The sequence below is a fragment of the Dermochelys coriacea genome, chromosome 5 (genome assembly GCF_009764565.3).
Source record: "Dermochelys coriacea isolate rDerCor1 chromosome 5, rDerCor1.pri.v4, whole genome shotgun sequence".
NCBI classification, from domain to species: Eukaryota; Metazoa; Chordata; order Testudines; family Dermochelyidae; genus Dermochelys; species Dermochelys coriacea.
Genome location: NC_050072.1, coordinates 104,322,116 through 104,348,881, shown reverse-complemented (window position 1 = coordinate 104,348,881; position 26,766 = coordinate 104,322,116). Strand labels below are relative to the sequence as shown.

The 26,766-nt window shown below is 43.0% G+C and overlaps 1 protein-coding gene across 3 annotated transcripts in view; it reads right to left on the bottom strand.

The window, feature by feature from the left end:
- The window catches only part of JAK2 (Janus kinase 2), a 160,557-nt gene that overhangs the window by 95,340 nt on the left and 38,451 nt on the right, over positions 1-26,766 (bottom strand). The gene's annotated exons all lie outside the window — the stretch shown is intronic.

The following is a 26,766-nucleotide window of genomic DNA, read 5'->3' as shown; positions in this document are numbered from 1 at the left end:
CACGTCCTCACAGAGAAGACCAATGAAGAAATTGTTTTCCCATTTATACAAAAATGCTCTCATAACCATAACTAAGAAAGGAGAGAAAATGACTTGGCACACAACCTAATATATTATATGATATGCACTTTAATGCTAAAACTGAAACTGAAAAAATAAACTTGAGAACAATGACAGTTTAGCACACTGTCCGATTAATATAATTTGAAGGTGGGTGGGAAGGGGTATAGAGGAGGCAATGAAAACATTTTGGAACTGTATACCATTTGGTGCAATCTACTCCCTTAAAAAAAAAAAAAGTCTGTTCTGTAGTATTTTTTAAATCACTCTCAGGACTAAGTCATCTCTGGCAGGAATGGTTTAGCTGGATCCAGAGGGGGTGAACTCCATCAGAAGCAGTGAAATCACTCCAAACCTCTCAATTTGGTGATGGAATTTTTAAAATGCACCCAAGAGCACATGACTGACTAGGCTAAGACTGTCTTTGTTCTCATATGAAACTATCATGAATTTTTCAATATAATCAAAACTTATAATAAAGAAAGATACTGGTAAAACCCTCTAAAGTTTGCTTATATAAAACCACTTGGTCTCATTCAGCACTTGCTTTTTGTTATAAAGAATATTTACAACCAAACGTTGATTCCTAACAATGTACTGTACAAGTAGTAGATTTCTAACAATATTTTGTTGTGTAATTAACAAGAAACTATTGTTTTACTAGAAGTTTGGACACATGATTAGATTGTCATAAACTACAATCTATTTTCTTAGACTTGATTAACTGTATTATTGTTTCATAAAATAATCTTCTGGAATGCTACTCTTTGACTGTGTAGTCAGACCAAAATTCCTTCTCTATATTGCTTGAGCTTGTTCAATGTACATCAAATTGCTATTTAAAATGTTGATTTCCACTCATTTACAACGTGATCCGATTTAATATACCTACCAAAGTACTGCAAAGCATTTTTTTTAATGCAGTAGGTTAATTAACATGGGCAAAAAACCATTTTGATGACAATTCTGAAACAAGGTCTACAACACTAAGAAATCAGAGATCGCTTTTATTATATTAAAATAAAACCAGTACACAGAATCAGTGTTTCACAGCAACTGTAGGCTGTTTCTCTAGGTGCAAGTGTAACCCACTGTGGGTTATGCATCCTCCCTCTGTGTCTTTATCAATAGAGCATACCGGACTGTTAAAGCTCTGACCTACAGAGCCTGGCTCTTTATCTCAAACTGTAGACACTTATGCTTTTTCAGCTCTGGAGTTTCCTGGTTCTGTTCCTGGTGTGTCAGTCAAGGCAATGGCTGTCACACAAGGAGTGGCACTAATATAGGAGTGTTCAAGTAGAAACAGCCATATTCGTTTTAGGCACACAATAAAGCCATTTTTCCTAAAAGAAAAACTACTGCCCATAGCACCATGCCAAAAGCCTTTCAAAGGCATAAAGATTGCAGTTTTTGTTAACATATATGTCTGCCATTGCTTTCTGTGGCATGCCAGTTGCTCCTATGAAACTTTACCAAAGTAGTTTTAATCTGCTGATGAAGTCTGGAGCCCTCCCTGCACTGAACAACAATTCCTCTAAATAGTATTACTTTAGTAGAGAAACTCAGGCTTCTGCCCAAAATAAACACTGACTTCCTCTTCTGTGAGTTGTCGAGTCCTTCCATGTTAATCACTTTATAAGAAATAGCATCGTTTCCATTTAACCTCCTCTTCCTCTTATGCAAAAAACTGAAAAACTTGGCAGTTGTAACAAAAGTAGATGAAAACAATTCCAGAGGTGCAATTTTTACATTGAGGGTGTCTCTTAAATTATGCTATTTTCTAGTTTCAACTCTATTAACCTGAAATCAGAGGTGAAAGTAAGCCGATCCGGTCCGGTCCGTCGAAACCGGTAAGAGCTGGTACACAGGCGATGTGTCCGGCAGTGCCAGAGCCCCGGGCCCTTTAAAACGCCAGAGTCCTGGGGTAGCGGCGGTGGCGATTTAAAGGGCCCGGGGCTCCAGCTGCTGGCGAGGTACGGCGGCCAGGAGCCCCAGGGTAGTCATAGTGTTAGTGGCAGCCGGGAGCCCTGGGCCGTTTAAATTGCTGTCAAAGCTCTGGGGTAGCGGCAGCAGTCAGGAGCCCCGAGCCCTTTAAATCGCAGCTGGAGCGCCCAGCAGTGTGGACTGGGCAGCACTGAAGGGCTGGCTGGCTGGCTGCCTGAGTCTGGCCCCAGCCCTGCTCCTTCTGCCTGAGGCCCCGCCCCTTCCGGTTGAGCCTCCCAGCAACCCTGCTCAGGACCCCGGCCGCCCTGCGTACCAGTAAGTCCCTAAAGTTACTTTCACCCCTGCCTGAAATGCTTACGAAGCAGCCAGGTGAAAGCAAATACTACAGTCTCTCTGAATCAGTTTATTCACCAGAAAGTCTGTTCAGGCCCCAATCCTGCAAACACATGAGAGCACACACCAGCAGTCCTAATGAAGTCATAAAGCACACACAAGTTTTTGGAGGATCAGGGCCTGAAAGTGCCATTCATATTAATTAAATTGTTTTCATCTGTATTTTGTCTGCTCATTTTACAGCTGATTCACCAACTCTGTTACCTTCATTCCTTGCTAGTTTAAAAGCTGTTCATCTGCATAATCCTGAGCAAATGAGATTATTAGCCTAGCACCAAATTAAAAATGTGCCATGGCAACAAATTTTCATTGCTCCATTTTTTAGTTGACCAAAAGCCCAAGTTACATTTAAGCATCCCAATATTAACAGCAATTTGGGAGGGAGGGGAGACATTAGCTTCCCTTCTAGTAAAACAGATTTGCTTTGACTACAGTCTTTAAAATGGGTGCAAAATACAGAAATTCTTAAAAATTACATGGTGGGAATTAGTGTATCTTTTGTAAATTATATTATATGGTGCTATCATATTACAGCTAGAATTGATTTTTCCACTGTGGTACCTTCCATTATCATGCAAATACTTAAAGCCCTGCACGGACACAAAATGTATATCCACAAATGTGGATATAAAACGGATATCCGCAGAGCTCTACCAGGAAGCAGAAGCAACAGGAGCAGCATGTCGGGCCGCTGCTTGCAGGAGCCAGCACCCAGCCCAGGCAACTCCTCTGACATGACTGTTATGTGCCCCGCCCCCAATCCCTGCCACTGGGGTGGGCACCAGGCTCATTGGCAGCTATCCCTCATCACGATAATGTGTGCAAGCAGCTCGCATGCTCCCGGGCAGGAGTCCCTTTCACACAGCAGTGTGCGTCTCCTGCCCAGTAGCTCTGTGGATATCCGCTTTATATCTGCAGATATAAATTTTGTATCCACACGAGGCTCTACAAATACTCAGCTGTCAAACTGGAGCATGCTGATCAGGCATATGTGCAGCTGAACGTAACATCTGCCATGTAACCAAAACTTAGCAAAATTCAGAAACAAAATGGACATTTGTAGGAATAACGAATACCCAGAGTTACAATAGTTAAGGCTAACCAATTTTGGAAGAGACAGTTAAGCTCATAAATCAGGGTTTTAACCAATCTCTAACTACTTGGGAGCAGGAGGTGCTGGCCACTATCAGAGATAGGTTACTGGACTAGACGGACTCTGGGTCTGATCCGGTATGGCAATACCAATGATCCTAACCAGAATGATATCTGACTGCAAGCATTTGATGGATCAGAGCTGTCATTCTTCGTGATGATCAAATAATATTACTATCTATGTGCACCCACCATATGATCAGCGCGCACACAAAATTCCTCTTCTACCCTTCATCAGAGCTGATTTTAGTTGCCACATGGATGTTAGATTGGAATGGTTCACCTGCTTGTACATACTCATGCAAGGAAGAAACTGGTTATTTAAAAGACAATGTCATTTCTATTCACTTTCAGCAGAGCCAACAGTAGGCTTAATGCCTGTATATTTAAACGAATGAGAAAGGAAAGTAATTTACAGTCAGGGGAAACCCTGGATTCTAATGAACTTCCAGTTATACAAACAATTCTCAAATGAACTTACTACTCCCCGACTGGCCACGTTAAATCATACTTTTCAACAAAAAAAATTACCATTACGATAGCCTCTAAATGAAGCCACTATTACTATTCTGAGTAATCACAACAGAGATTTCTCTAACTGTGCTTTTTATGAGCCTAGGTGCTCTGCTGAACTCAGACCTAAAAATCCTTGCTAAAACGCTTGTGCTGAATCTTCAGTGCACTTCACCAGGGCAGCACAAAGAGGATTTAAAGGGAGCTTAAACAGTCCACAGGCATCTCTAACTTGTGCCATGGGCTAAACTTGTCCTATAATGCCCCCTGGTAGAATGGACAGAAACCTGTCTCTGCCCGTTCCATTCCAGGCATGCCAAGCTCTGCCCTGATGCATATGAAGATCTGCCCTCTTGCCTACGAGCAGCACAAATAGTTTCTAGACTGATTTAAGGTTAAAATCAGAATTTGTGTCTGGTAATTCATATATAAACAATCTTTATCCATTCTTCAAAACATATTGTATGTTTCACAGGGATTTGAGATTAAATTATTTGTTTTAGAAATGACGTGACAAGGGAAAACGATGTGTCTTTTCTTGCTTCTTTGCAATGTATTATAAGTATAAAGGCTTTTTTAAACTGTGGGAATTTAGGTCTTTTCTTCCCTGCTTTACAGGAAAGTCTCCATAGACTACAGAAGATTTAGTAGAATTATAAACACAAGATAAACCATATACGTAAAACCCCATTAATTTAGAAGGGCAGAAATTTTTAGTCAGATGTTTAAAACTATGTTTTTATTTTGTTTTTGTCAACATCTATTCAGCTTGAATGCCCAACAAATAACTAAAAGAAGAGATCAGGGTTCAGGATTCAGTACCACACTATTTCAACTAAAGGTAAATAACACTACCAACCCACATCACTGAGGCCCCTCAAATGAGACCTCAAGCAAAACAAGGATTACAAGGTTTGATATTCCTGACAGCTATAAAGTAAAATACGAGCAGGAAAACAAAAATAAAAGCATCTTTCAGACCTGCTTTATAATTCACAAAAATACAAACTAAAGAAAAAAAAAGAAAAACCTCCCATTTTTTCCCCTTCGGAGGTCATCTTTAACTGATGCAGGAAAAAGCATTTGACCCTCTGGATCATTTGCCTTTGGTATATCTTCGACAACCTAATGGTGAGCACACATACTTTGACGTCTCAACATTCCAACATTCTCTCACTACAAAAGTTTCATGGACTTGCAGTACCTTTTAGCACTTGAAAAAGCTGTATACAAAACATGAGCAACACCAGGGGATTCCTTTTACTGAGTTAATCGCAAGACACTCACTTGCTGCTGGTATATCATGTACTCGTTGTGTTGCTCATGTTTTTCTGTATTTGTCAGAAAATAAATATCTGTATTTTACATTAAATGTTTGCCACAAATACTTATTCAAATTTTTTTTTAAAAAAAGAAAGAAAGATGGTTGGACAGAATTACTGAAAGAGAGGAAAAACTGAAGAAAAAGCATTTTAAAACAACAAAAGTATCAATGCACTTTACGCGTAGTATGTTCCAACAACCAAAATATTCATTCCCACTTCATTTTATACCAAAACCTCCCTTTGCTACATTTGGAAGGTTAACATCACAAGTCCTGTAGTGTATAGGATTAGAATAGGACATTTCAGTCAAGTCTATACTGGCCCTTTTTGCATAATATTTTTGCAGCCTTCTGTAGCATCCCCTTTGGGATAGTCTTACTCCTAAGGGAGCCACAGAGTGTAGCCAGTGCTTAGCTAAACATTTAAGTCTTTCAGAGTAACAGCCGTGTTAGTCTGTATTCGCAAAAAGAAAAGGAGTACTTGTGGCACCTTAGAGACTAACGAATTTATTTGAGCATAAGCTTTCGTGAGCTACAGCATCCGATGAAGTGAGCTGTAGCTCACGAAAGCTTATGCTCAAATAAATTCGTTAGTCTCTAAGGTGCCACAAGTACTCCTTTTCTATTTAAGTCTTGTGTAGAAATACAAATTGTTCATCAAAAGTGAAACATTTCCTCTTGCAACCTATTCCTCCTCCTCCTCTTCCTCCAGGCAGAATGAGTAAGACAGAACAATCAAAAGGGAGAACACAGAGGGAAGTCAGAGTTGGAGGGAACAGAAAGGCAGAGCTCAGAAAGAGAGAAATTTCTGCAGCCTTTTGCTTCGGATGGCCCTCCAGCCAGATCTCTCTCCTCTGGGGGAGGAGGGGGGGGGAAAGGTAAAGGTTGGGAAGGGTTCCATAGACACGGTAGGTACTTTGTGCTATCTGTTTTGTTGTTCCAGCCCAGAGAAGATTTGCCTGGCCTCCTGAGGGGAAGGAATTTGTTGCTTAGACAAGCTTTAACTCCTGTCCTCACAGATGAATTTTGCTACTTAGTGAGCGTTAAATGTTCCTGCCTCAAATGTCTGCTTCAGAGACCTCCACTTAACCTCTAGCTATATAACAGCTGCTTTTGAAAGTACCCCTAGGGAATTGCCCTGTAACCATTGTCCAGTAAATCACTTATGTTCTCACCCAAAGCCCAGTGATGTCAACGGAAATCGAAGTTCCCATCAACTTCAATGAGTGTTGGATCAGTCCTTGTAGTACAGGGGTGGGCAAACTTTTTGGCCCAAGGGCCACATCTGGGAATAGAAATTGTATGGCAGGCTATGAATGCTCACAAAATTGGGGTTGGGGTGCGGGCTCTGGTTGGGGGTGCGGGCTCCAGAGTGGGGCCAGAAATGAGGAGTTCAGGATGTGAGAGGGAGCTCCGGACTGAGGTGGGGAAGTGCGGGTGGGTATAGGCTCCACCTAAGGGGTGCAGGTTCTGGGGTAGGGCTGGGGATGAGGGGTTTGGGGTGCAGGAGGGTGCTCCGGGCAGGGATCGAGGGGTTCATAATGGATCAGGGCTGGGGCATGGGGGGGAGGCTCTGGGGTGCAGGCTCCGGGCGGCGCTTACCTCAAGCAGCTCCCAGAAGCAGAGGCAGGTCCCATTTCCGGCTCCTTGCAGAGTCGTGGCCAGGCAGCTCTGCATGCTGACCCAGCCGCAGGCACTGTCCCTGCAGCTCCCATTGGAATGCCGGAGGGGGCCATTGGAGTGCCTAGGAGTTGGACAGGGGCCATGCCGCTGCATCTGGGAGCCGCATGGAGTGGCCCCTGACCCTGCTCTCTGGCTGGAGCGCAGCATGTCCTCTGGAACGGCAGCCGAAGCATGAAGGGGCATATGAACGTTTAGCATATCTGGCCCATAAATACCTTTCAATGCTGGCTACAAAAGTGCCATGAAAATGCCTGTTCTTACTTTGTGGTGACATTGTAAATAAGAAGAGGGCAGCACTATATCCCGTAAATGTAAACAAACTTGTTTGTCTTAGCGACTGGCTGAACAAGAATTAGGACTGAGTGGACTTGTAGGCTCTGAAGTTTTACACTGTTTTGTTTTTGAGTGCAGTTATGTAACAAAAAAAATCTACATTTGTAAATTGCACTTTCACAACAAGATTGCACTACAGTCCTTATATGAGGTGAACTGAAAAATAGTATTTCTTTTATCATTGTTACAAATATTTATAATTAAAAATAATGTACACTGATTTCAGTTACAACACAGAATACAGTATACATGAATGTAGAAAAACATCCAAAATATTTAATAAATTTCAATTGGTATTCTATTGTTTAACAGTATGATTAAAACTGCGATTAATCGCAATTTATTTTTTTTGAGTAAATCATGTGAGTTAACTGCGACTAATCGACAGCCCTACTTTTTAACCTACATGAGTGAATATGGTAGTCACGTGCAGTTTTCATGTGGAGAATGCAACAAACCATAAACATTTTGCAATAAACCATAAACCTATATTCAAGAAAACAGTTGCGATTCTGTCCCTGCCTGTTTATGTGAAACATGGTGGCTAAAGCTGGGCAGAGAAAAGTAATGAATTCGGTTTCACAGGATTTCAGTATTTTGAAATTAGGAAAGGAAACCAAAAATTTCCAAGTGCTCCATGAAAGGAAATGGAGCAATAGAGCGCAGAAGCCCGACAGGCTGCTAAGGAGCCAGGTGAGTGAGCGGGCAGAAAACGAATGCAAGCTCTTTGGGACAGGCACAGTCTCTTCTTCTGGGTTTGTACAGTGTCTGGCACAATGGGTCCATGTCCATGACAGGTACACTTAGGCAATCAATCAATCAATCAATCAGTAGCGTACATAGAACATCCCTTGATGATATTTTCTGTAATCTTTCTTTCTTGACATATTATACACTGATCAGATGGGATTTATCAACATATAGATTAGGAAAAATCTCATCACACAAACCAACCTTGTTTCTAGGAAAGACATGTTCTAGCTCAGCCAGAGAAACACTGATATTAAACTAAGGAAAGAAAGAACCATGAAGAATGTTCTCCTCAGGTACTAGGGTTACCAGGTGTCTGGTTTTCGACACCAGGTCAAAAAGGGACCCTGTTGGCTCCGGTCAGCATCGCTGTCTGGGCCGTTAAAAGTCTGGTTGGTGGCGCAGCATCTGGCATGTCTGGCTCCTAGGCAAAGGGGCAGCAAGGGAGGCCTGCACGCTGCCCCTGCCCACAGGTGCTGCCCCAAGCGCCAGCTCCACAGCTCCCATTGGCTGGGAACCATGGCCAATGGGAGCTGCAGGGACAGCGCCTGCAGGCAGGGACAGCACCTGCGGGCAGGGACAGTGCACAGAGCCACCTGGCCACCCCTCCATGTAGGGGCCAGAGGGACATGTCGTTGCTTCCCGGGATCCGCCTGACGTGAGTGCCACCCAGAGCCCGCACCCTGAACTCCCTCCCACACTTCTCTTTCTCTTTTTCTGTCCTGATTTCTCCCTCCCCTGATTTCCCTATTATCCCTTCTTTATGGGTCAGCAAAGCCACTGTCTCCAGAATAACTGTCGTATTTGTGCTTACATGGGGTTTCAAAATTAATTTGGAGGATGGGTCTAGGATTCTCCCAATGTAAACCCAGAGGGTAAAGAGTTATTCTGTGTACAGGAATTTGCTCCTTCCTACTCTGGGCCCAATCCTTTCCCCGGTACAGTCCTTGTTAGTTACAGCAGACATCTTAGGTGAAAAGCAGGGGCTCTCTCATGACTGGCAGCCTCCTTTGTTCTGTTCCACCCACTTTTATAGCTTTGGCACAAGGTGGGGACCTTTTGTCTCTCTGGGTCCCCACCCCTCCTCCTAAATGGGAAAAGTACCAGATTTAAGATAAAAAGAAAAGGAGTACTTGTGGCACCTTAGAGACTAACAAATTTATTAGAGCATAAGCTTTCGTGAGCTACAGCTCACTTCATCGGATCCGATGAAGTGAGCTGTAGCTCACGAAAGCTTATGCTCTAATAAATTTGTTAGTCTCTAAGGTGCCACAAGTACTCCTTTTCTTTTTGCGAATACAGACTAACACGGCTGCTACTCTGAAACCAGATTTAAGATAGATTCTAGTATCCTGTGACATGGTCACATGTCCTGTGAGACCTCATTCTTCATTACCCACGGGCTGGCCCACACATACAAAGGAAGGCTTGCAGGTAAATAAACCATCTACAACCAATTGTCCTAGTCAATGGGAGCCATCAAGATTCTAAACCACTATTAATGGCCTACACTTTGCATAATTACAATAGGACCTAAGAGTTGTACTTCATATTTCTAGCTTCAGATACAAGAATGATACATGCATACAAATCAGAGCAATATATTCAGTAGGTTATACCTTTGTAATTATACCTTACAAGAGACCTTTTGCATAAAGCATATTCCAGTTACATCATATTCACATTTATAAGCATATTTTCATAAAGCATATAAAGTGCAACGTCACAGTGGGGTTCAGAGCTCAAGCTGCAACTTCAAAGTGCTATCTACACAGGTATTTTTAGGGCACTAGCATAAACCCTGCACTTAGTCCAAGTCTCTCAAACCACGCTTGGAGGTTTGCTTCAAAATGCTGTGTGGACATATCCTTAGTTTCTACAACTAGTCTAAAATGGCTGAGATTACCCTTCCCTATCAAACTACTACACCTCTATCTTTGGAGCTTTTACAATTGTTACTTGGCAAATTGGCCACTTTGCCATGTTGGGTTTAATCTGAACAAACACTGCACAATCTCAATGAAAATCCTAAATCTTCCAGACCACAATCCTAGGGGGTCTCCTTTTCTAGAGAGATGTGAAGGAAGTGGTATTGAACAAGTGTTTTTCATGTAAGGCTTTTTTAATTTTTTTTTTAAGGATTCATTTGAAGCGTTTTTGTTTGATTACTTGTTTGTTTGTAAAGTTTATCATCTCTCCCAATCTGCAAAAAAGGGAAAGGCAAACTGAGTGTTGCAGAATATGCTATGTAATTTAGATAAAACATGCTCATCCTGTTGTTGCTATTTGCTAATCTTATTTGTGAAAAGTCTTTGGAAAAAAAACTGACAAAGAAAGCACTCTCCTGGCACAAACCATAAAAATGGGAGAACTTCTGGACAAATGCTGCACACAAGAGCTACAGAAGAGAAATACACTTCAATAGTATAACCAGAAGACTATCCACACATTTCTTTACTAGTTGTTTCATAGTCAGAAGAGAATCTGGAAGTATGCACTTACACCATATTAGCCCTGTGCAGAAATTACAGTCAGAAAGTAAACAAGATAACCTAAAGTCACAGTGAATCAGCAATCTGCATACTACAACCAGAAGTTGTATTACTGTGATGGTCTCTGCTGTGGCATATCTAAAAAGGTTTATTCTCAGCTATACTATATTTACAACTTTGAGCATCATTATTCAGTAAATTGCTTCAACTTGGAAACAACATATCAATATCATGTAAAGTCAAGTTATGATTCTGCTCCTCAAAGTGATTTTTAATACTTTTGAAATTTACATAAATGGTTCTAGTTTTATGGTGGGAAAGTAATTTATTCATTAAAATAATTTATCTAATTGCAATAATCCAAAACAATAAAATTTTCAAAATAATCCTTTCATTACAACTTTGAATCTTCTCTGTTTTTAGAGAATCTAATCCTATAGAACGCTGTCTGGATAAAATTTTGTACAATGTTGTTATTATTTGCATTGTGGTAGCAAACAGAAACCCCCTTCAGTGCCAGGCACTGTACACCCAACAAAAAGACAGTCCCTGCTTCTAAAGGTTTATAATCCACAGCCACAATCCTGCAAAGATTTATATGCAGTGGGTAGTCTATTGACTTCAAAGGAGCTACATGTAACACACCAAGTAAATTGTGTGTATAAATCTTTGCAGGATCAGGGCCCAAATATATGATAATTGACAATAAATGGATACAACAAACTGATCAAGAGAGGCAAGACAGGAAAACAGTGAAACTATCATGTTTGATATAATAAGCCACAATGGGAGGATACCACAAGTATGTACAAGTTTTAAATGAAGATTTACTGACATATTCTATGCTGAACTGACATTCAGTTGCTGAACCGACTAGAGGGGATGCCATTTTAGATTTAATTTTGGTAAGTAGCGAGGACCTCATAGAAGAAATGGTTGTAGGGGACAATCTTGGCTCAAGTGATCATGAGCTAATTCAGTTCAAACTAAATGGAAGGATTAACAAAAATAAATCTGCAACTAAGGTTTTTGATTTCAAAAGGGCTGACTTTCAAAAATTAAGGAAATTAGTTAGGGAAGTGGATTGGACTGAAGAATTTATGGATCTAAAGGTAGGAGGAGGCCTGGGATTACTTTAAATCAAAACTGCAGAAGCTATCGGAAGCCTGTATCCCAAGAAAGGGGAAAAAATTCATAGGAAGGAGTTGTAGACCAAGCTGGATGAGCAAGCATTTTAGAGAGGTGATTAAGAAGAAGCAGAAAGCATACAGGGAGTGGAAGATGGGAGGGATCAGCAAGGAAAGCTACCTAATTGAGGTCAGAACATGTAGGGATAAAGTGAGACGGGCTAAAAGTCGAGTAGAGTTGGACCTTGCAAAGGGAATTAAAACCAATAGTAAAAGGTTCTATAGCCATATAAATAAGAAGAAAACTAAGAAGGAAGAAGTGGGGTCGCTTAACACTGAGGATGGAGTGGAGGTTGAAGATAATCTAGGCATGGCCCAATATCTAAACAAATACTTTGCCTCAGTCTTTAATAAGGCTAATAAGGATCTTAGGGATAATGGTAGCATGACAAATGGGAATGAGGATATAGAGGTAGATATTACCATATCTGAGGTAGAAGCGAAACTGAAACAGCTTAATGGGACTAAATCGGGGGGCCCAGATAATCTTCATCCAAGAATATTAAAGGAATTGGCACCTGAAATTGCAAGCCCATTAGCAAGAATTTTTAATGAATCTGTAAACTCAGGAATAGTACCGAATGATTGGAGAATTGCTAATATAGTTCCTATTTTTAAGAAAGGAAAAAAAAAGTGATCCGGGTAACTACAGGCCAGTTAGTTTGACATCTGTAGTATGCAAGGTCCTGGAAAAAATTTTGAAGGAGAAATTAGTTAAGGACATTGAAGTCAATGGTAAATGGGACAAAATACAACATGGTTTTACAAAAGGTAGATCGTGCCAAACCAACCTAATCTCCTTTTTTGAAAAGGTAACAGATTTTTTAGATAAAGGAAATGCAGTGGATCTAATTTACCTAGATTTCAGTAAGGCATTTGATACCGTGCCACATGGGGAATTATTAGTTAAATTGGAGAAGATGGGGATCAAAATGAAAATTGAAAGGTGGATAAGGAATTGGTTAAAGGGGAGACTGCAATGGGTCCTACTGAAAGGCGAACTGTCAGGTTGGAGGGAGGTTACCAGTGGAGTTCCTCAGGGATCGGTTTTGGGACCAATCTTATTTAATCTTTTTTTTACTGACCTTGGCACAAAAAGTGGGAGTGTGCTAATAAAGTTTGCAGATGATACAAAGCTGGGAGGTATTGCCAATTCGGAGAAGGATCGGGATATTATACAGGAGGATATGGATGACCTTGTAAACTGGAGTAATAGTAATAGGATGAAATTTAATAGTGAGAAGTGTAAGGTTATGCATTTAGGGATTAATAACAAGAATTTTAGTTATAAATTGGGGATGCATCAATTAGAAGTAACGGAAGAGGAGAAGGACCTTGGAGTATTGGTTGATCATAGGATGACTATGAGCTGCCAATGTGATACGGCTGTGAAAAAAGCTAATGCGGTTTTGGGATGCACCAGGAGAGGCATTTCCAGTAGGGATAAGGAGGTTTTAGTACCGTTATACAAGGCACTGGTGAGACCTCACCTAGAATACTGTGTGCAGTTCTGGTCTCCCATGTTTAAAAAGGATGAATTCAAGCTGGAGCAGGTACAGAGAAGGGCTACTAGGATGATCCGAGGAATGGAAAACTTGTCTTATGAAAGGAGACTTAAGGAGCTTGGCTGGTGTAGCCTAACTAAAAGAAGGTTGAGGGGAGATATGATTGCTCTCTATAACTATATCAGAGGGATAAATACAGGAGAGGGAGAGGAATTATTTCAGCTCAGCACCAATGTGGACACAAGAACAAATGGGTATAAACTGGCCACCAGGAAGTTTAGACTTGAAATCAGACAAAGGTTTTTAACCATCAGAGGAGTGAAGTTTTGGAATAGCCTTCCAAGGGAAGCAGTGGGGGCAAAAGATCTATCTGGTTTTAAGATTCTACTTGATAAGTTTATGGAGGAGATGGTATGATGGGATAATGGGATTTTGGTAAGTAGTTGATCTTTAAATATTCAGGGTAAATAGGCCAAATCCCCTGAGATGGGATATTAGATGGATGGGATCTGAGTTACCCCGGAAAGAATTTTCTATAGTATCTGGCTGGTGAATCTTGCCCATATGCTCAGGGTTTAGCTGATTGCCATATTTGGGGTCGGGAAGGAATTTTCCTCCAGCGCAGATTGGAGAGGCCCTGGAGGTTTTTCGCCTTCTTCTGTAGCATGGGGCATGGTTGACTTGAGGGAGGCTTCTCTGCTCCTTGAAGTCTTTAAACCATGATTTAAGGACTTCAATAGCTCAGACATGGATGAGGTTTTTCATAGGAGTGGGTAGGTGGGATTCCGTGGCCTGCGCTGTGCAGGAGGTCAGACTAGATGATCAGAATGGTCCCTTCTGACCTTAGTATCTATGAATCTATATTCCTCAAAGAAAATTGTCCAGAAAAATGAAAACCTGCTACAAAGATTTAAAATAAGGGGCCAATTACAGTGTATATTGTATTGCAGTTTCTGTTACTACAATTCAATTCTTCTGTCAACAAATGTTAAAAAGGAAGTGAGAACTTCAAAAATCATATTTTTGAAGCCATAAATTATTGAATAATACAAAATAACCGTTTTGACAGTCTATCTATATAATTCAGAGGAATGTATTTGCTTGATAGTTTATTTCAAACTTCCTTTGCCATCAGTGGCTTGCAAGTTCTCCACTGGTTCCATATCTGAAATACCAGTCAGCTACATTAAAGATACAACAAGACATGCACTGCCAAGATCACTTTATCTCTATAAACAGACCTCAGCAGAAAAATGGAAGCCTACAAAAACAAGCCAAGGCTTTGAAAGCAAAACCTTTGAAAGCAAAGCAAGGCTTTGAAAGTAGTAAAAAGTATAGGAGTACTTGTGGCACCTTAGAGACTAACAAATTTATTAGAGCATAAGCTTTTGTGAGCTACAGCTCACTTCATCGGATGCATTTGGTGGAAAAAACAGAGGGGAGGGCGCATTTTTTCCACCAAATGCATCCGATGATGTGAGCTGTATCTCACGAAAGCTTATGCTCTAATAAATTTGTTAGTCTCTAAGGTGCCACAAGTACTCCTTTTCTTTTTGCGAATACAGACTAACACGGCTGCTACTCTGAAACCAGTAAAAAGTGTGCTGCTGTTGTACTCTTTTCATAATAAACTATAATTAGAGAGATGGTTTCATTAACTCCAAAAAAAAAAAAAAAAATCAATACTACATTCAGTTAAAAACATTTTTTTAAAAGAGCATTTTCATGGAAACATTGCCTTACTGGGACAATAATTCAACTATTTATGGTCAATGTACAAAATGCAAAAAAAAAAAATTGCTAATACGAAACTGTTTTATGTTTGAGGTGTGTCACAAGCTCACCCAATACATTTGCAGGTTTAAAATTTCTTCTGTTTTGAGAGAGAAGAGGAAGTTACTCACCTTGTGCAGTAACGATGGTTCTTCGAGATGTGTCCCCCTATGGGTGCTCCACTTTAGGTGTCTGTGTGCCCCTGCACCTCTAATTGGCGATTTTGGTAGCAGTGTCCTGTTGAGCCCACACACGTGCTCTCCCTCCCTCGTTGTCTGCCTCAAGGCTATTTAGCACTACACGAGCAAACCCCCCTCTCACTTCAGTGGTGAGCTAGAACCGGTTGTTAAATTTAGAAGCCCTTTTAGAACCGGTTCTTCCGCGAGGGACAACCAGTTCTAAAAGGGCTTCTAAATTTAACCAGTCCAAAGCGATGCCTTAGGCGCCGACTCCACGGGTGCTCCAGCCCAAATCATCATATATTTGGGCCCTGGAGCACCCAAGGGGAAAATCTGGTGGGTGCAGAGCACCCACCAGCAGCTCCCCGCCCCACTCCCGGCCCCAGCTCACCTCTGCTCCGCCTCCACCTCCTCCCCTGAACGCGCCGCCCCGCTCTGCTTCTCTGGCCCCCCCAGGCTTCCCGTGAATCAGCTGTTCATGCGGGAAGCCAGGGCAGGCTTTGAAGCAAGCGGCGGCTTCGCGCTCAGGCCCAGGGAGGGAGAGCGGAAGTGAGCTGAGGCGGGGGGGGGGGCGCGAGGAGGGCCACCCGCACCGCAGCAGGTAACCTGGGGAGAGGGGGCACAGGGGAACTGCTCCCCACCCCAGCTCACCTCCGCCACCCTCGGCCTAATTGGGAAGCCGCGGCCTGCTTCTCAGCCCTCCCCGGCTTCCCACCGAACAGCTGATTCATGGGAAGGTGGGTGGGGGGGGCACACAGAGAAGCAGAGCGGGGCAGCGCGTTCAGGGGAGAAGGTAGAGGCAAGCTGGGGCCAGGACCAGGCGCGGGGTGGAGAGCTGCCGGTTCGTTCTCTTCACCCACCAATTTTCCCCGTGGGTGCTCCAGCCCCAGAGCACCCAGGGAGTCGGCACCTAAGGTGCCACTTTTGATGTGAGCAGTGTGGGGGAGCGCCCGCTCCCCCTGCTCCCCCCCAGCTACACTACCCCACCCCTAGGAACCAGAGGGACCTGCCGGATGCTTCCTGGGAGCTGCCCCAGGTAAGCACTGCCAGGACTCCCCACCTCACCCCCCGGCAGGTGCCTCTGGCTCTTAGGGGTGGGGTGGGCACCCAGTACAGTGGCCCACGAGATCCTCCTGCCCAGTTCTGGGGGCAGTCAGGGGACAGGGGTGGAGAGTGGATGGGGCAGGGGTTCTGGGGGGTGTCAAGGAATGCAGGGGGGGTTGGATGGGGCTGAAGTCCCGGGGGAAGGGGGTGGGCAATGATCCCCTCGTGGGGTGAGAAGGGAACCCGTTGTTAAGATTTTGGCAGCACATCACTGCCTCACTTCCTTCTCTACCACAGAGCCCAATAGAGAACTCTGAAGTAGAGGGGAGGAGGGTGGGATGTGTGTCCCTATGGTGCTTCACAACTCGAAGAACCATTGTTACTGCACAAGGTGAGTAACTTCCTCTTCTTCGAGTAGTGTCCCTATGGGTGCTCCACTTTAGGTGGCTCTGGAGCAGTACCCACTACTGGAAGCTAGGACTTTGGAGCGGAGACTTTTACTACAGAGAGTACTGTGGAGTCGAAGAGGGTGTCAGTGGCCAAATCTTCAGTGATCGCATAATGTTCTGCGAAAGTATGGACAGAGGCCCCAATCATTGCTCTATAGATTGGGGAGATGGGGTAGCCCTATGGAATGTGATTGAGGTAGGAACTGATTTCATGGAGTGCGTATGGATGGAAGCAAGTTGTGCCCTTGCTACGTGATTAATGCAACTAGAGACCCATTTGGATAGTCTATGAGGAGATTTTGGATCTTTCTGTGGACGAAAGGAAGAGTTTAGGGGATTTTCTGAAGTCTTTAGTCCTGTCCAAGTAGAATGCTAATGTCCTTCTAATATCTAGCATATGCACAATTGTCTCCCAGTTGTCACAATGCGGTTTTGGGAAAAAACTGGGAGATGGATCTGTTGATTCATATGGAAAGTGCAGAAAAGTAGGGATAAACTTGGGATATGACCTTACAGTTGTTATTTTATTTATTTATTTAAAGACAAAGGTTGTGAATGGTGGGTATGCCATCAGGGCCGCTATTTCTCCTATGTGCCTAGCTGAGGTGATGGCAATTAGAAATGCTATCGTCATGGACAGGTGTGAGAGAGAACAATTTGCCCTGGGCTCAGAGGGAGGTCTAGTCCAAGCCCTGAGAACTAGATTAAAGTCCCAGGCTGGAGCGGGTGGTGTCACATGGGGGAAAGAGAGTCCCAATGCCCTTAAAGAATCTACACATTAGTGGTTGAGCAAACTCCAAGTGGGAAGCCATTTTCGCCATGAGATGTACCTTAAGAGAGCTGAGTGAGAGTTTAAAATGTAGTGCAAAATCAGAGGGAGGAAAGATGAGGTTGAGTCTGTCCGTTTGGAACGGTACAAACTTGGAGTCGTTTCCATTTTGTAGACCATTTTTGTATGTGGAGTGGACAACTTGTGGTTGTGTTGCAACATATGTTTCAGCTTGTCAGAGCATTCTGCTTCTAAGGCTTGGAACAAAAAGATCCAAGCCTGCGGCAGAGAACCCATGGGTTGGGGTGAAGGGTCAGTCCATAGTTTTGAGAGAGCGGGTGACGAATGGGCTGACATCAGAGGAACAGAAAGGCATACTGCCATCTGCATCACGTAAGGGAGCCAGACTTGTCATAGTCAAAAGGGGCAATAAGAATAACTCTCGCTTTATTTTGTTGAATTTTCAACAGAATCTTGGATAGGGTAGGAAACTGGGAAGAGACATACAAGTGGGCCCTTTCCATTGGGAAGATAAGGGCAACTGCCAGTGAATGTTTCCCCAAGCCAGTCCTGGAGCAGTAACCAGGACCTTTCTTGTTCTGATGAGTAGTGAAGAGATCCATAGGCCAGGTTTCTCCAAAAGGGTGGCTATATCTTGAAGCACCTCTGAATTCAGTATACACTCATTGTCATGAGAAAATTCCAACTGAGACTGTTGGTTGTCCCGTTCTGTATCCCTTGTAGACAGACAGCTGAGATGAGCACATTGTCAATTCCAAAGCTTGAATGCTGTCTTGCAAAGGGAGGGAGATCTGGCAGCTCCTTGGCAGTTTATACAAAACATACAGGTCACATTAAGTCCATCATAACCTTTGTGTGTTGTTTTTGATGAAAGGCAGAGTTTGTACACAAGCACTCCTGACAGCCCTTAGCCCCAAAAGAGTGATGTGGAAAGTCATTTCTGTGGAAGGCCATTTGTCTTGAACCTTGTGGTTGTGTAGGTGAGCTCCCTAGGGTATTAGGGAGATGTGTCCAAGGGTGGTGAATGTGGGTAGCAAGAGGAATGCTCTCACTTGTACCGCATCATGTTGGTGCTGATAAAGTCCAGTCACTGTACCGGGGTTAGTATGCCACTACAATGAAGTGAACCTTGGAGAATACCGTGTGGAACAGTCTGTACCTATAATGATCCTGCCCCAAAGGTAAGCAGTAGGAAATCTCCTGTACGATGGTTGTATTGAGATATGGAAGTAGGCACCCTGTAGGTTCAGGGTAGAAATCAATCTCTTTGCTCTAGAGCTGGTCCTAACTGCTGTGAAGGTAAGGTAAGGTGACTTCTGAGTGGTGTGACAGGTCTATAGATAGCACTGAGGCTGTAAGGCATCATTGTTCAGGCCCCTGACCAGCTCATCAAAGTGCTTGTAAGCGGCAGTTTGAGAGGTCACGGACTGGGGTGCAGACTGTTCTCACTTTTGAGTCCTGGGCCTCTTACACTGTGGTTCATAACAGCACAGAGATGGTGAGTATTGAGAAGATTGTGATCTGTGGTGTGGTTGAGAGGTATATCTTCTCTTCTGTTCCACAGTGTAGATTCCTAAGGAGCGTAGTGCAGTCCGAGAATCCTTCAGGATGTGGAGAGAAAAATCTGTCTTCTCCGCAAAGAGTCTGGCCCTTCAAATTGGAAGTCTGTAGCTCTTTGGGTAATCTAGAGGGTTAGCGAACAAAACAAAAACAAAAAAACCCCACAACCCACCTCAGTACCATTGTCATGGAGACTGGGCAGGCAGCTGTAACAGCTACATCCAGTGGTGTCTCTAGGACCGATTTGGCTATTAACTGACCTTCTCTAAGAATGGTCTGAATCTGTTCTGTCTTTCCAGTAAATGTTTCAGAAACAGAATGGGTTCCCAAGATTAACGAAGTTGTTTTGGCCATGACAGTTTGGTAATTTATGACTCTAAACAGTAATGTTGTTGATGAATACACCATCTTGCGAAGCCTGATCATATGGAGTTGACTTGGCATGATGTTGCTTGCTTCATGCCTTAATCACATCCACTATGATGGAGTTGAGTTGCAGATGTTGAAAACAAAGACTGCCTCTTTAGGTAGACATGTAGGGTTGTTTTTGTTTACACTCTGTTGCTGGTTGGTGCGATGGAGGCTGGCTCCGCCAGATTATTTTGGTAGGATCTAGAATCAGCTTATTCATTGGGAGGACAGTTCTAGATGAGAAGGTAGTGTGCAGAATTTCCACCAACTTGTGATGTGTATCTGCCACGTCCTGTAAGGGAACCTGCAGCTCGTCTGCCACTCTCTTGGTGAGATCCAGAAAGTTCTTAAATCTTCACCTAGTGATGTGGGGTGGGCAGCACAGTCTCATCTGGTAGAGATGAGGAGAAGTGTGCTGAACAGGTAGCTTCCTCTTCAGGTGGTTCTCCCCCCCCCCCCCTTTCCTGTTCTGAAAAAGCTTTTCTCCTGCCCTGGATCAGGTGCCAGGCTGTAGCAAACCATCTGGTGGACTCTCCCTGAGAGACACCGGAGACAGTCGCACCATGTGTGTGTATACCCAAAGAGTTACAATATGGCCTTGGGAGGGAGAGGCAGGAAGGCAGGCCCAGGCGGTTGAGGCCCAGGCGGTTGGCATGATGGAATTGGGGGTGACCTTTGTAGTGTGGTGGTGGGCCACCTTGAGGGGCCAGGGAATGATCTCCTGCTGGCCAGTGTCAGATTCGTCAGTGAGTAAGGGTACCGCTGACTGGAGTATTGGTAGTATACAGTCTAGTGCTAAGAGTGATTCTGGATGCCGGGATGTGCTTGATACTGGGGTCCTGGTTCCAAGTAATGGGGATTGTGATTCTTCCCCAATCATCAGGTCTTCAGTGTACCAGAGCTCATGCAGTACCATGGGTTCATTTGGTTACCACAGAGGAGGGTCCGTGGTACTTTGTCCATACCAATAGTTGGGCAGAGCACTCCCTAAATGAGAGTTTTGCCCAGTACAAAAAGTTTGTTGGTGCCACTTTTTTAGAGACGGTATGGTAATTGTCTCTCCCTGGGTACTGAGGCCACAGGTCTCCAGCGTATCAGAGTACCTGTGTTACCATAGGCTCATTTGGAACTCCAGAGGAATGTCTGTAGTCTGTATCGATGGCTGGGAAGGCGCAGAACACTTCCTAGATGAAAGTTTTGTTGCATTTGGTACCAAAGAGTTTCCCTATGCCGCTCTTTTAGAGATGGTATGGTAACTGTCCCCTCTCCTTAGGGAATGATACCATTGCCTCAGAGCATGAAGGTGGAAGCCTCGGTGCAGAAGCAGAGTTGACAGCAAGGCTTCTCTTTGTCGCTCTTTTAGAGATGGTACGGTAACTGTGCCCTCTCGGAGCAGTAGTTGCCCAGAGTAGAGCTCAGAGCAGCACAGGGCTTACAGAAGCCCCTTGTCCCTGCGGAGAGCAGAGCCCAGAGCAGGGCAGAGCTCACAGCAGGAAGCCCCTTCTCAGGTTTCAGCTTCCAGAGCTTCGGTGCCCAACCATGCAGCAGCTGAGCTCACAGCAGGAGGTTCCTCTGCTGATATTGTCCCACCCAGGTGGCCGCTCTGGGGAGTCCCACTGGCTGGCCAGCTACTCAGGGATCTGTGCCGAGATGGCCACACTGGGGAAAACCCCTCTGGCTGGCCAGTTGCTCAGAGGAGCCTTTTCAGTGGGAGTCTGCACGTAGCTTCCCCCCCCGCCTCTTCACCACTCGACCCCTTTTGAAGTGAAGGCTCCGGAGATGATTCGGGGTCAGCACCCACCAGAGTCCCGTGAAGACTGAAATGTTTCCTCTATAGGGAGGAATTTTAACTTCAGCTCCTGTGAGGCTGCAGTTTTAGGTGTGGCAGGTAAAGCACTTCTGTGAGGGTCTCCCAGGCACAGAGAGTGTCTGGCCATTACAGAAACTGACTCCTGGCAGAGAGGCACTGCTTGGAGCAGACAGCCAGGCAAGCCCCTGGGCAGAGGTCGTCATCCTCTAGCAGGGAGGAATATGCAGAAGAACAGCGTCTTTACTTTTTTTTTTTTTAAACTGTAAAAGAAAATAATTATGAGTCTACTAGATGCCTGGAGGGGGATATGGGGGAATGCCCCCAGATAGGGAAGGAAAGTGAAGGTCTTTTCTTTTTCTCTTTTCTTTTTAAACCACAGGAATAAAATAAAATAAAAAAACACTAGCCCAAGTACTTTTAGGGAGAACAAAGGTAACAAAACAAACACTACTTATGCTAATGACACAAATAAGGAAGGGACAACTGCTCCTTCCTTCAGAGGCCAAAGGCAGTAGAGAAGGAAGTGAGGGGGGGTTCGCCCCTGCAGTGCTAAATAGCCTCGAGTCAGACCCCAGGGAGAGAGAGCACATGGGGGGTAGGGGGCACAGCTCAATGGGACACTGGTACCAAAAATCTCCGATTAGAGGTGCGGGGGCACACAGACACCTAAAGTGGAGCACCCATAGGGGCACTACTCGAAGAATACTTGTACAGGTGTATTCCCTATTTTAAGTATGGGAGATCTCTCCCAAATCTGTAGACTCTTTCAAACCATTAAAAATCTATGAAGTGCAGCCTGTATAACTTGAGGAGTTGTCCTTGTAATTCTGAAATAACAGCACTGAAGTTAAACTGTTTTCAAGCGTTTTACTATTGAGTCCTAAAAGATAACAAAGGAGATCTCTGGCCACCTAACATTAATTTTTAATAGATCTTGGAATACATGGGAGATGCTAATACTCAAAAAGAGCAAGTGGGATGACCCAGGTAACTGTAAGCCAGTTAGCCTGACATCAATCTCGGGCAAAATAATAGAAAAGCTGATACAGGACTCCCTTAATAAAGAATTAAAGGATAATAAAGGACTATTTTATCAAGCAGAAAAAGACAAAAAGAACCAAGGCTGGAAGCTGAAAGCAGACAAATTCAAAGAAGATACAAAGGGACAGTTTTTTAACAATGATTAACCATTAGAACTAAGTACCAAGGAAGGTGGTGGATTTTCCATCTCTTGATGTCTTCAGATTCAGACTGGCTGCCTTTCTGGAAGGTATTCTTTAGTCAAATACAAGTTAATAGCACTGTATCGAGCCTAATTGGTCAAGAATATACAGGTGGTCAGACTAGATAATCTAACGGTTCCCTCTGGCCTTAAAAATCTATGAATCAATAGACTGCACTGTTATTATAATCAATTCTTTTACTTTTTAACAAGAAATGCATTATGAAGAAGAGGTGAGAATCTTTGTACTGGAGGTGTATTTTTTATAATCAATGATAAAAACGAAGCAATGAAACAGTAAATATAGCCTTTGTTTAGTGGAGTTCCTTTTACTCCTAATACAAAGGAAGTTCTTTAATACGTAAATCCCACTAAGAAAGTTCAGACAGCAGTACCAATAGTTGCCTTAAATCAAAACAACATTATTAGAGAATTGTCTTTATTTAAAAAAAATTTAAAAAATGTTTAAAATTAGGAAATTAGAAAGTAATTAAAAAACCTTTAAAAGTCAGAAAGGCTGAAATAGTTGGCTAAGATTGCAGCTCTAACTTCATCTCTGCCTCCTAACTCCTAATCACCAGCTTACATCAATCTTCCACTATCTTTCCACTGGAGAAAGTTCTGCATACGAATCCACCCACTAATCTGAATTGAGATGCGAGTCCTTCTCCCAGCCCCTGCCTTAAGTCAAAAACCATGTCATCATCATCTTACATTCTTTTCTCATAATATAGTCCAAAGAAAACCCTTCCTCCACAATTCAGCACCTTGTTAAGGCTGGACATCCCAACTCTACCTCCTTCACCCTCCCAAAACTGAGGAGACATAGCCAAGAGAAGGACTTTTTCCATATCAACCCTGAATTTTAGGATCACAGGCCTCTTACGCAAAATACAGAGTATATTTATTTATATCGTTAGCTCAATCTAGTCAAACTTTAGGAATTTCTATTAAAAAACTCTTGACACAGGTTGTAAATAAAAAAGTTCTTGGGAAAATGTATACTTCAGTATAAAACTCCCTCATTTGGATGGAGGAAAAAATATCTGTGACCCACATATAAACTGAACAGATTTACACAAGCATATATGGATCAGCGAGCCAGAGCTGGACAGTAGCAAGAAGGGAGGCTAGTAGAGCCCAACCCATCAGCAAAGATCAGCAGGCCTGGGAAGTACATGGAAGAATCATCAGCTCCCTGTGAAGCTCACAAGAACTAAACTGCAGCCAATTCTACCAGAATTTATAAACTCCACAGACTCTTCAGAAGTTCCCTCCGTTTCAGTAAATCTTATACACTCAGCCAGAGTCCCAGTCCCATCCAGCAAAAATTAGCTCCTAGTCATGATGCCTTTTCCTGAGCCTGTTGAATTCATTATATCATGGGGGGGGGGGGGGTTTCAGAGATTCCATGAAAGCATTGAAGAGCACTGTTACAATCGCAATATTGCTCAAGTCTCTGACCTGTTCTTCAGAAAAGCCAGAAGTAGTTGGCAAGGGGGGTGGGGAACCAACCCCAACCTCCAGACTTCAAGAAACAGACTCTAAGCAAAGAAAAGGAGTCAAACGGAATGAAAATGCTACACTGATTGTCTGCTATATGACTAACTGACAGAAAAAAAGGAGAAAACCAACTGATGCCAGTAACAACCATCCTATGAAAAACTAGCTAATAAAAAAAAAACTTAAAAGATATATATATATATATACACATATGTGTTTGGGACCCAATTTAACACATTATCTACAATAAAATAGAGCAGAATTCCCCTTTAAAATTGATTAGCGCTTATTAAAGTAAAAGATGCAATTACATTATGGGCCAAATTTTCAAAAACTTGTATAAAAGTTGCACTGGTGGCCTCAGACTTCACTGCCTGCAAAACTGCTAGTTATGCATGTTTACACATCCATTTTCATATTTCAGGTGAAATCTTGGTCCCACTTAAGTCAATGGCAATTTTGTCACTGACTAATACAGCCTGGATTTTACCCTCTGACTGCTCACTTTGGGCTCCTGTTTTTGAAGAGCTAACCCTGTATACACTACAGGCTATCATATACCACAGATAAATAAAGGGTGCTTTGATGTATTAACGGACTGTTCTAGTCAGTAGACTGAAACTAACTAAAATCCCAAACAGGTACTGATACTGTGTGGCAGGACTGTTTTGGACTGGCCTTTTTGTTTTTTTTCCCCCAGTGTCTGCTGCACTTGCAAGTATATGATCTTTTAATGGGATTTTTTTTTTAAATTGGCTCATAGCAAAGACTTTGATCGCTGGTGCAAGCAAGGAACCAACCATCCACCTCCAGATCCAAACCAAACATCCCAATATTTTGTCTGCTAACGACTGGATTATTGGCGTTTATTTTGTTAAAGAAATGCAAGGCCAGAGCTCAGTTACATTCCTTCCCACAGCCAGGTAAACAAATGAAAAACGTGTTATATAGGACAAAAGGACTAAGATGCTATTCTCTAGGTAGCTTACAGGATTTTTCACGCATCCATGCACATACATAATAAATCTTTTTTTAAAACTGTTTTGCACTTCATTTCCCAGGTCTTAGAGTGATTTACAGAGATATTACCACCTCCGTGTGCAAACAGAGAAACTAAGGCACATGGAGCTTAAATCACTTACTTAAAAACTCTCACCATGAGTGAGTGGTAGACTTGGAAACTGAATGCAGGTCTCCTGACTCCCTGTCTTATTCTATAATCATTAGACCAAACTGCTTTCCTCTGTACTGGTAGTACAAACCTGGCTTAGAAGTAAGTAAGTGAGAGAGAGAGAGAGAGAGAGAGAAAGTGTGTAACCCCACATATCTTTTACACACTCATAATACAGCCATATTTTATATTTACTACTGAGCAACACTTAATACCAAGAAATTAATTTTTAAAATTTCATAACTCAAGGAGAGCCACAGATACAAAAACACAAATGTTGTGTCCTTTGAAGAATGTAAAAAGTGAAAAAAAAAGTAAGTGACATGGCTGCTTAAGCAAAAGAGAAGTGGTGTTGAAATCCTAAACTAGTCTTGTGATGTTTCCCCACACAGAACACTTTCACCTTTAATCTTTTCATGTCAGAAGATGCTGAAGGAGGAAAAGAAGAAGAAACACACTGAAGAAACATAAGGCGCAGCATGAGAAATGTGTGTACTAAAGAGAGATTGGAGAGAAAATAAAAACATGGAAAGGAGAAGAAAAAAGACAAGACATAGAAGGAAGAATTTTATCACAAAATAATGTAACCCAAAATGCACATAATTTGATGTTCCAGTTCATTCTCAGAGTTCTTTGCCCAGTTAGTTTTAAAACAGTTTACATGGTCATTCTTGTCAGAATTTGTTATTTCAGTCCTCTCCAAAGTAAAGATATATCATCTCAACCAAATCATTATTCCATGCCAGATTACAGAGTTATCTGTAGGATTCTGACAAGTGATCAAGACTGGTCTCATGCCCAGGCCAGAAATAGTGTGTATGCCACCAGGAAGGCTTAATTCCTTGTTTTCAGTCTCTGGATCACTCCCTGAGCCATAGGGCCCTTGGAGTACTATAGAAATACTGGTCACAGAGGGTGCTTTGCATTGCTCAGTATCAACCTGCCATTCAGTTCAAGAGTGATGCTGATGGGCCTGAAAAAGATATCCAGTCTAGTTTTCCTTAGGCAGAAGTACATTCCCTCAAATTGTTTACATGTGGTAAATTGGCCACGCAAATGAACTTGTTGCTCTGTCTACACCATTAGTCATGTGCCACCTGTGATGTTGACTAAGCTGCATTAATCTTAGCACTAAATTCAAGCAAGATGCACTTTGGACCAGATACTGTTAGGAACTTCACACAGCATAGGTCAGGATGGGGGGAAGGTACAAAGGTGGTGTAAAACTCATTTCTGCATTCCTCTAATACAGATCCTATTGAGCGCAGAGCCACTTTTGCTGAGTTTAGAACAACCTGAGGGCCGCTACAATTTACATCAGATTCTACTGCCCCCAAGAAGCCAAAACAACAGTTGGTGGGGACTGCCACAGTGGAAGGATGTGCCCAGCCACACCCACTTTCACCAGCCACATCCTACATGCTGACAGGCAGGAGGCAGCATGGCATAGGAGCCTCTCCTCTGGCTCTATATCCTTGGAGAGTACTTGTTTCTCTGGAATGATCCTCTGTGACTAGA